We start from the raw sequence: 12,224 nt of genomic DNA on the forward strand, positions 1-12,224 counted from the left end.
AATCTTTTTAATCAAAAATCGAATTAGTCCGGATAAACCAACTAAAAAACCGGAATGAAACCGGTTTTAAAAAAGACCGGACTTTTTTTTATAAATATATGTATAAACAAACAATATCTCATAATTGATGCTTTGTTAAAAAAATTACTTCAAAATGTTAAATAGTTCTCTAGTTATAAGGCTATTTCCTTTTTTTCTATCAGCGCGACGCATAGTGCACCGGAGCGCTTTTAAATCTAGATCTTTCTAGTAATTTCCTGTCTTTATAAGACTTATAAAACCCTCTCACTTAGTTACTTAACAGATAACGCAAAGTGTATTAATTGACCTGTGTGTTCTGATAGGCTCATTGCGCCCGATTAAGTCATTTTATTTAGGTAGCTATTTTTTAATTTTTTTTTTTCAGATTTGTTGATTTCGCACATTTTAAACTAGTAATAATAAACTAACTGTGCGTATTTCATAAAAATAAATAGAAAATCTTCAAATGGCCTAATATGCACATTGCGTCTGATTATGTCATAATTTATTTATTAAAGAAAAATTTAATGGCGTCTCAATTTGATGAGCTAAGGAAGTTACTTGAGGAAGAAGTTGAAGAAGAACCTGCACAAATTGAATATTTTGCAGAAGAAAGTGATATTGACTCTGAAGATGAAGTTGAACAATGCATTCTTAATTCAGAAACTGAGCAATCTGAAAACGAAACAAAAGAAGATGACAAAGAAGAAGGAAACTCTTTATGGGCAAAGATAAAAAAACGGAGTGGCTAACTAAACCACTAAAAAAAAGTCGACGTCGAAAGACACACAACATTTGCACTCATCTTCCAGGAGTAATTGGAAATGCAAAAAATGCCAAAACTCCATATGAATGTTGGAATAATATTTTTAATGACAATATAATTGAAATGATTGTCACATACACAAATATTTATATTGACTCCGTAAAAGATAGGTTTGTGCGGCAGAGAGATATCAAATCCACTGACATAATTGAGGTAAAAGCATTCATCGGACTATTGTATTTAGCAGGAGTATATAGAGCAAATCGAATGAGTTTGGAAGATCTTTGGGGAAAAGAAGGTGATGGCATTGAAAAATTCTCTCTTGTTATGAGTCTCAAAAGGTTTAAGACACTTATTTGTTGTCTTCGTTTTGATGACCGAAGAACTCGAAACCAACGAAAAGAAAATGACCGCCTCGCCCCAGTTCGAATAATCTTTGAAACATTTGTCAATAATTGTCAGAAAAGTTTTAGTCCAGGGGAAAATCTTACTGTTGATGAAATGCTTCCGGGATTTCGAGGTAGATGTCAGTTTCGGCAATACATACCCTCAAAACCAAACAAATACGGTATAAAACTTTATAGTCTAGTTGATGCCAGGATGTTTTATACTGTCAAATTGGAAATTTATGCTGGGCAACAACCACAAGGCCCTTTTTGTTTTAGCAATAAACCAAATGATGTGGTGATGAGAATGGCTGAACTTTTATTTGGATCTGGTCGGAATATAACAGCGGATAACTGGTTTACTAGCTTCGATCTCGTAGATAAATTAAAAACTAAGAAGCTTTCATATGTTGGCACTGTCAGAAAAAACAAAAAACAGCTACCAATTGCATTTATAAATGTCAAAGGTAGAAAAGCAAACACAAGCATGTTTGGTTTTAATAATAATAAAGTTTTGGTCTCCTACATCCCGCGCGAAAGAAAGAATGTCATTCTAGTTTCAAGTTTGCACGATGATGATGCCATTGATCCTCAATCTGGAGAGCAAATGAAACCGGAAATAATCACTTTTTACAATCAAACTAAGTGTGGAGTTGATGTAGCAGATCAAATGTGCGCTTCTTATAACGTGAGCCGAAACACCAGACGTTGGCCTATGGTAATTTTCTATACAATACTAAATATTGCTGGGATCAATTCGCAAGTAATTTACATTGGGAATAACCTCGAAAAAAAACGAAGAAGATTATTTCTAAAAGAGTTGTCACATGAATTGGTTTTGGAACACCTACAGAGAAGAAGCATGAATATCGTTGGAATACCTTTTAGTCTACGTATTAGGATGCAAAGATTCCGTCCAAGAATTGATCAAGAAAAATCACAATCTCCTACAACTTCAAAAAGACGTAGATGTGTCACGTGCACTTTAGAAACGGGTGTAAGAAGGTTATCTCAATACGAATGTCGAAAATGCCACCAATCACTTTGCATGAGCCATCAGGTTTTAGTCTGTCAACCATGCTTTTCTTTATACGAATGCATCAATTTAAGTGAACATGAAATATCCAAATCAGAATAAATATGATTTAAGTACATTAATGTGACTTACAAATGGAATATTTTGAAAAATCTTGATGTTTAGTATTATTTATGTTTCTGGTTATTTTGAAACTAGATTTTTTTTTGTTTTATTACTTAAATTGTAATATTACTCAGTATTTTATCATAAGACTGACTTTTTGCATAAAAAATTTGATATCATTTTTTATATACATCTTTATAAAGGTCAGTGATTACTTAGTATAGTATATGTTAATATGAGTTGTTAAAAATAGCAGCTTTTAACTCTGTGCCTAATACGCACATTGCGCCCGATTTCACATGTTTCAATATTGCGCCCGACGGAGGGTTAAAAATTACGTTGCTAGGGGCGTAACTACGCAAAACAATTTCAGCACTTTGTTTAAAATTAAAAATATACCAACTTGTGTTCTGAATTTATTTAAAATTATTAAAAAAACTTAAACTAGTATAAATTTTGCACAAAATTATGTAAAAAAAAAAAATTTGAAATTTTCCATTTTTAATGATATAGGACCACCTTAGACTACTAAACGTGATTTTTAGTATGTTTGCTAAAATTTCAATTGAAATGAGATCAACTTATATCACTTTGTTAAAAGATTTTGGTCTATTATCAAGTCCCTAGAAATAACTATCAGCGAACGTATATGAATATTTGTTGCGCGTAGTCGTTCAAGCCTCTTCAGCTTCCTTTTTTGTTATGTAAAAACGAGCACTTTGTTTCTTCTTTCTCTTTACAAAAATAAAGACAGTTCTTACCACGCGTTGTTAAAAGTAAAATATAAATTTCATTATATCGGGCTTAAGTAATACGACATGGAGCCCATATAGAGTGTTTGAATAAAGTACGGGTGGCAAATAATAAAAAGGATAAAAGCAAAAATCTGATAAATTGACAAGGATAAGTTAAGAATTATTATTATGCCTTTTTTTTCTAAGTGCAATTTTGGACTTAGAGATAATTTGTAAACAGTGCACTATTTGATTAATCTTTTAATCATATCTAAGATTACTTTGATTAAAGGGCTACTTTTGAGTTATTTTACAGCGATTTATTCATAGTGATAAAAAAGTTTACAAATTCTTTCCGTAAAAGCATTGAGGCGACATTCTTTCATAATTAAATAATAATTATAGGTCATTTGATTTGCCATCACATAATTTGTCATTACACAGTTAGGCCCTGTTTATATGGAAAGCGGGCTGGCTCGTTTGCCGAGATATCGACGTCATCAATATTTTAACTTAATTTTATTTTGCGTTTATATGAATAAACGAGCTGGCCCGGATAGCGATCCGGGCTAGTTATTGTCAGGATACCACCTCGGTACGATCAGTATCCAAGCAATACAGGTCAAGCTTCCTATTTTGAAAGAAACAATCCAAGAGATCTCCAAAAAGTAAATAAATGTTTATTTTGCGACCACCCACATAAATCACAATACTGTTGTTCATTTACAAATATTCAATCAAGAATCACTGACAAAAAAACTTTGCTTCAAATGCTTAGGAAGTGGACATTTAAGTAAACATTGTTTATCTCAAATAAAATCTTTTAAATTTAGAAGCCATCATTATGTTGCATTATGCATTGATACACAGAATTCTAACCTACAAAATCAATCTCATCATAATCAATTTGAAGGACAATTGACTTCAGTTGCAGAAGATGCATCTGAAAGTCAACAATCTATTTTGATGCAAAATGCATCAACTTGAGTTTTGGACAACGATGACAATTTACATGATTGCAGAATACTTTTCGACAATTGCTCTCAATATATCGGCCGAGTTACGTTCAAAGTTAAAAGTCCATCTAAATTAGGTACAAAGGAAATAATTATAAAAACATTAGGTACGAAGGAAATAAGTATAAAAACATTCGGTAACAATAAAGCAACAGAAATTTTGGAAAGAGTTGAGTTACGAATTAAATGTCTACTCTATACGAATAATTTGCTACGTAAAAGACATATGCTCTCCTCTTAACGGACAATATATAAATATTGCTATTGAAATGTGCAGGCACTCACAGAATCTTAAGTTAGCAGATGGTAATTTAAAAAATGGCAGTATGAAAGTAGATGTTCTGATTGGAGCTGACTATTATCAATCATTTGTTGTGAAAACAATGATTAGAGGCTACCACAATGATTCTATTGCTTTAAAATCTAAACTAAGTTTTTTTTACCTAGTGGTTCTGTTTTTGTTAAAAGGGTATCCGAAAATAGTGATCAAGTAATTATGCTAGCATTACACATACCATGTTAGTAGAATCGTGTTTTTCTCCAGAGTCTTAAGTCAAAGATACCAAGACGTCAGTTTGGGGGATTGGGAAGTTTGACGAGTCCAACCTTGAGGTTGTTGATAGTTTTTACCTCACAATTAAATGCAACCAAACCCAAAAGCAATGCAGTGTTAGATTACAATTTAAAGTAGATCACCATCCTATTTGTGAAAATTATTTATAAAAAGATTAAAGAGCATACAGAAGAAACTAAGTAAAGATGAGGCCATTCTCCAATCATACAATAATATTTTAAAAGATCACTTTTTACAAGGTGCTATTGAGCCAGTGAGCGAAAATGCTAAAATCTAGGCCAGCTACACTACTTACCCCACTGACCTGTTTTGAGAGAGGATAAAATTAAAAAAAAGATAAGAATTGTTTTTGATGCAAGTAGTTCAGCCGAGGTTCCATCATTAAACGAATGTTTGTACGCAGGACCATCATTGGTAACACCCCTTTACGGCTTATTACGTTTCCGTGCCCAAAAGATTGTCTGCACAGCAGATGTACAAAAAGCCTTTCTACAAATAGCATTGTCTCCCCTAGATTGTGGTGATGTTCGGTTTTCATGGTTCAAAGATCTCAACAAAATTAACACGGGCAACATTCATATGAAAGAAATTATTCGTATAGATAATATACGATACTATTTAGAGTTACATCATCTTCATTTCTCCTTTCACCGACACTATGCTGAACGATACATAGACAACGATCCAAATTTTGTTCACAAACTAATAAAGACGCAGGTTTCAATCCTCTAAAATTTGAATCAAACTGTAAAGAATAAGAGAATTTAATAAATGAACGAAACTTTAAGCTTCTCAGCATTGCCAAAGTATTAGCTTTAAACTGGAACAAAGAAAGTGACATTATAATACTTGATTTATCAAATTTAACCGACACCAAGACTATCCCAACAAATCGGGAGATATTACGATTCATAGCTAGCATCTTTGATCCGCTCGGTATAATAAATCCAGTAATAGTACGGTGTAAATCTTTTTTCAGGAACTATGTTTGACCAAAATAGGATGGGACACTAAACTTGAGAGTAATTTGTTAACAGTGTTTCTCTCAAAGTATCATTATTCCAAGGTGGTACATTCACTATTGTACAAAAAATTCGAAATACTTTTTTCACTTCCCACCGGGAATATGTTACTCTGAAAGCAACCTAGCAGATATAGTATCAAGAGGTATAACCCAGCAGATATAGGATCAAGAGGTACAACCCAGCAGATATAGTATTAAGAGGTACAACTTTATTTGTACCGAAAGCAAGAAATTGTATTAAAAGGTTTATTTAAAGATGCCATTTGTGCAAGCATTTTGAAAGGCTACCTTACTCTTAACCTAAAAACCCCACCCCCACCCCACCCCCTTTGCCTTTAAGCAGACTTAATGATGATCACGCTTTTAAACTTATGGGTGTTGACTACGCAGGCCAATTGTACGTTAAGAATATATACGAGGGCAGTTTTTATATAAAGTTTAGATTTTTTTATACACTTGCTATTTTACACGCTCTTTGTTTTTAGATCTTGTTCCACGTATTTTAGTTGAATCCTGTGTACAAAATTTACAATAGTTTAAAGCAAAACGAGGCGCAACTACTAAAATCATTTCTTATAACGGCTCACAATTCAAATTTAAATTACTCAAGATTTTATCTCATCTCTTGGTATACCATTGGCATTTCAACGCTGACACTGCACCTTGGTTAGGAGGATTCTTCGAAAGATTTATTCCTGCGACCAAGCGTTGCCTCCGCAAGGTAGTAGCAAACCCCCGCCTTACATACGAAGAACTTCTGATAATATTCGCCGAAGTTGAAGCCATTATTAATAATCGCCCGATTACACTTACATAGGAAATGCCTAGAGACACTCCACTAACACCGAATTACATGTTATATGATAGAACAATGAACTTCAAAGCAATTAAGGAAGACTTAATAGAGTGCAACTTTTTTACACGTAGTACATGAGTGTTATAAATCATTGTTGGAAGCGCTGGCCTAAAGAATACATCAAAGAATTTAGAGAATATCATAACGCACAAAAAGAAATGGCACAAACCAAATTGCATTAAATGATTTTGGATTAATTCGTTATCCAAATGCTAATTAATTAGGTACGTTAACAATGAAAAAGTAATTGATACCAAATGTCCTATTTGCTGGAAGCCTTAAATAGAACACTGGACGAAAGGGTCATTCAAGCATATTTTGCAATAAAGATGACATTTAACTTTTATTTAAAAACTTTTGTTAGGCGGGGAATAATGCGCGCATTCGCAAAGTCATTCAAGCCTCTCAGGCTTCTTTTTTTTGCTGTGAAAAAACTAGCATTTTGTTTCTTCTTTCTCTTTACAAAAATAAAGAGAGCATACGTTGTAGTAAGTAAAATATGAATTTTATTACATCGTATTTAAGTAATACGATAATATTCACTAATAGTTCGTGACCAGCAGATATCAGATGATAAATGACCTGCTCAGTATATATCGCTGCCAATCATCTGGCCATAAAAATAACCGCGAATGAGCCTTAATAATTAGTTCTTGAATAATAAATAAACGATTTACTATCTAACTAAGATCTGAAAACTAAAACAAGGTTCAACTCTGATTTTGAATTAGACAAGGTAGTGTTGTATTTGATGTTGTAATTGATTTATATAAATTCCATATAATCTTGGTGTGCCATTAGCTTTCTAAGTATAATTTTAATATTTAATAATTTATATTTTAATAATAATATTGTTGAAAAAGGAAGTGAAAACCTAAAACACATTTCATGTTAAAAGTTTCATTGACTGTCTTTTTCTATGAAATGAGATACAAAGTCAAAAAAATCTAAATATGTTCATTTCTTTCAAGTTCACTCCAACTATGTTGCAGCTTGGATATAGCATGGCAGTGTGGAAGTTAATATCAGCTCTGCATCTTGCACTTGCAACATTTGTAGTTATTCATAGTCTCAGTTCTAAAATGATCCTAGAACTTTCTCTATGAGTTTTTGACAACCTAGTCATCGTAATATGAAAATGTAATTTTTTTCAGTTTATTTTAGACCAATTCCAGCCAAGAGACCAATTATTTTTTTAGTTTAGCAAAAGCCAGCTTACACTTTAATTTTCAAGAGTTTTTTTCTAAGGACTGAAACCATTTTTTATATTTTCAACTAGTTATCAAATTTACCCCAAATATTCACAAGGAGATATCCTAACGTAAAAACAGCTCTAATTAAAAGATGTACCGTTCATGAGATATTCTTTAACAAAAGTTTCATGGGATTCTTCATGGATTGAAGGTCATATTTATTCAAAAGCAAACGAACGGCATATTTGGTGGACGTTTGTTTCTGAACGGACAAAGGTTTTAAGATGTAAAAACTTGCCTGCTAAATTTGCAGAAAAGTGGAATGCAGCCAATAGAACTATGGATAACTTTTTAAACAAAAATAAAAGTTGATTAGAGGGCAATAGTTTAGAAGTTAAGATAAGTTTGCATCGGTCCAGTGCTTCCACAACATCTAAAGGAAGTCGGCCTCAAAGTTGGTCTAAATGAAACTTTGAAGACTCGTCTATAAAAACCAAAATATGTAGAGTTGAAGAATTAGAGAAATCGCAGAGTGCCTGTGAACTAACCACAGCTGCAAAAATAGTACATCGTTTATCGGTTCAAAGAGCCATAGCTTCTTCGATTAGAAAAGTACAGAAACACTCAAACAAAGAAAATCTACTGATGTGATTTGTGGCGGTAGACAGCTGAGTAGAGATGAGGCATTAGCTTATTATGTACTCTTATAAACAAACAAGAAAGTGTTCTCAGAAAGCAGGACATGAAGCATTTCCATGTGGAAATACTTCATGTCCTTCATGTCCTGCTTTGGATATACATAAATTATATCTTATTATAATTTATGTAAATCAAAAAAGCTGTGTTACTCTCCAGAAGACTTTATTTCTGTCTCAGAAGCGCGGGCTGAAATTAAATTTCAAGCCATATTGAATAAAACAACTGAACGGTCAATAATAATACAATTCAATTTCCCAAAAATGAACCTTCTAAAACGTCACTTACATTAATAAGCAAATGGAGATGTGATGGAAGTTCTGGCAATAGTACCTAAAAACAAAGATTTGAGAACTCCGATCCTAATGATTAATGTCTGTTTGTATTTGCATTTGTACCATTGAGGTTGAGTGATGATTGTTTTAATAATTTTTGGGAAAATCCCCGGCCATCATCAAACTTTTGCTGACCAATTAAATTCATCTTTTTTAAAACAAACACATGAACTTAATGTTCTAGAAACTAACAAAGTTTTGAAAGAAGTATCTGAATTTCTTCCAATACTGTGTACTGTTAGTGAATTTAAATTTTTGTGAAACAAAATTTGTTACTGACGATGATCGACAGAACAGTACGCAATGCTTTAACTGACACGCATTCAACACAAAAATATTATATCTGTGGTGCTACTCCAAAAATGATGAATGGTGAATTAAAAGACATGGTTGATAAAAAAAGAAAACTACAGTTTTGGTTTGTCTTGCATGCTTGGATCCGTACCTTTGAATGCTTGCTGGACATTAGCTACCGCTTGGGCATGATAAAATGGCAAGCTAGAAGCAATGAGGATAAGATTACAGGATTAGACGCCAAACTAATAAAAAGATTTAGTGTTTTATTAAGAACACTATCTTCTGGCCATAAAATTGAGTGCGTCAAATTTGAAAAACGTTATTCTGAAACTAGAACTTTATATTTAGATTTGTATTCGTGGTATTACATGCCTGTTACAGTGCACAAAATTTTAAATGCATAGTTTTGAAGTATACTTCCAATTCGCCAGCTCTCGGAAGAATCTCAAGAAGCACAAAATAAAGATTGCAGAAGATTTCGAAAGCGTCATAGTAGGAAAAACTAACGTATTTCTACAAATATAGATTTGCTGAATATGCTCTTAATAACATCTGACCCTGTTATTAACTAACTTAGAAAACTGCCAGCAAAAATAAGCGAAAAATTGAGAAAATACCAGACGAGGTATTGAATTTGATTGTCCCGCTTCCAAAAAAATGTTTCAAATGATGAGTCTTCTGAAGATTCAAGTGTCAGGAGTCAATTGATAAGTTCTCTGATAACTGAATGTAACTTTTGTTGTATAATTTTATGTATCCTTGATTTTTAAATATATTTTTTATTTCGTACTTCAACTTTTATTATAACAGTTGTCGCTCAAATGAGGAAGGGGGTGTGTGTTGTGATTGTGGAGGTTTGCCCCATTCTCCCCCCAAAAAAAAGATTTAACATATTAAACTCAAGGTGATTATTCAATAAAACAACAAAGTATTATTTATTTCAACCATTCATGATTAGAACAATCGAATTGTTGAAGAAAATGTTTTTGTCCAAGTATTTTGTACAAGTATTAGACGATTCACTGTACAACGATTTTGGAGGAGTTTAAGGATACCCAAAAAAAACAAACAGAATTTGGGTTTTATATGTAGAGATGATTACTTTTAAAATACACTTTGTTTTTTAAATCTTTTTTTAAATGATTTGTTTAAACATAAATTATTTAAAGAATAAGTTATTTCTTTAAAAATAAGCTAAAATTTTATGTCATTTTTATTTTTAGAAAAATATCAAACACTTTCTCTCAATGTCTAACCCTAACCCAAAACCTAACCCTAACAGTTTAAAATTGAAATTAGAAAAATCAACCCTAATGCGCTTGCGGAGACGTTCTATCGTTTTCCCAAAATCTGAGATTTGAATTATATTGTTTAGTTTTTTTCGGTTGCCTTCACCCTCAGATCAGGGGCTAGTTTCATTCATTTGATGAAAAGACCCACTATTTTACTCACTGCATTCTGTCTTGTTTAAGTATACATGTCTTTTGACGTACTCATATGGATGCGCACATTTTTGACGCAACAATGTTCAACTTATCATCCGTGAGTCCATTACAAGTTTTTTTTAAATTATCCAGCTGCTAGTGTTCTGCAAGTCGGTCAAGTAAAAAGTTCATAAACTGCAAACTATCGAGGATCTAGAGCTGTCCAACGCCTCAGGTCATTTTATTTAAGGCCATATTTTCCTATATGGTTATGAACACAGCTTATTTTTCCACTGGCAGTTTCTGAATTCCATTGCACTAACATGATTAAAACCCCATCAAATTCTCGGAAGTTGTAGAAGACCACTGGTTAATAAATTTTATAAGATTAGATGCGAAGCTGAAGGTTGCATCAAATGTGCGAGGCAACTCGGTATTTTCTGATGCTATGGGTGTTGTAAAGGATTTTAAGAATGGTTCTCTAAAAGAGCTCCTCAACAGATCTAAGAGTTTATTGCATTATCAAACGCCTTTTTGTTAGCTGCATTCATTTTCATATCTGTTTGATTGTAAAAGACCTAACGGATCTCTCTTAGTCCAGCTTACATGATTCTCAACGGATTTCTTAAAGTCCAGGTTACATAGCCATAATTGAGAGCGTCTTTACCACGGTAAAAAGCTGGTGTTTTATCTAACCATCACTGCGGATAACTGAGTGGCAGTAGCTGCATGAAATCCTTTTTAAGATTGCCATGTTGAGCTTGATAAAGTTTTGGTTACAGTTGATTTTACTTTTAAAAGTCAGCATAGGTAATGTAGGGAATTTGCATCTGTTTGTAATGATTAGCAAAAGTTATGATATTTTTGCGCTCTTTAGGTATTTAAGTACGTTTATTTAAAGTTTATTTAAAATTTATGATATTTAAGGCTTTTCACTTATACGTCGACAGTCTACCAAGTGGCCATCCAGTAAGCTTTGATTCGATAACATATGTAGATGTCGTCAAAAAGGATGTTTTCTTCTCTGTGGTTACCTTTTTTGTTTACTGTTCGTGCCTGCTTCTTGTTCCGCATAAAATAAGTCTTTCAAGGATCATGTTGGTAAATATTGTGAAGTAGATCTATGGCGCGACCAATATGCTTCCAGATAGGAAATGGATTAAACCCCTAATTTTAACAAAGGATGTTGATTAAGAGCTCTGTTTTTTGAACTTTAAAATATCAGAAACTTTTTAAAGTATCTTGAAATTTATTCTTTTTAAACTTAAACTTACCTATATTTTCCTAATAATTCATTTGGTATCTTAGATGTTGCCACTGTATTTCTGAATATATTGGACATTGTATTGCCCATTTGGAACAGAGGTTGTCCTAGTTTTTTACTTTTATAAACGCTCGGTATTGGACAATATCTTTTACATAAGTCTACCCGGAAGGGTTAATAATATGCAGTCAACAAATCAAGCGATTGGCAGCGGTTAAAAAACTAACTTGAATTCGGAGTGAGCTCCTCTATTAGATAAATTTATCGTTTTCATCTTTTCTTTCTTATTTCTAATCTGCGTTTTGTATACAGACTTTGTATTAGTTTGCAGATGATGTAGAAAACTTAAAAAAGGTATTTAAAAATTCGCAAGATGGTGAAAGGAAACCAATTTTTATCTACACCAAAACCCTCAAACTTACTTGAGTAATAGCACTAGAATTTAAAATCAGCCCGCTTTTTATTCGAAATCGATTGAAAGAAAGTGGATATAATGC

The sequence above is a fragment of the Hydra viridissima genome, unplaced genomic scaffold (assembly GCF_058129835.1).
Source record: "Hydra viridissima isolate aposymbiotic clone 2 unplaced genomic scaffold, HvirCarnegie_v1 scaffold_7, whole genome shotgun sequence".
Taxonomy (NCBI): Eukaryota; Metazoa; Cnidaria; class Hydrozoa; order Anthoathecata; family Hydridae; genus Hydra; species Hydra viridissima.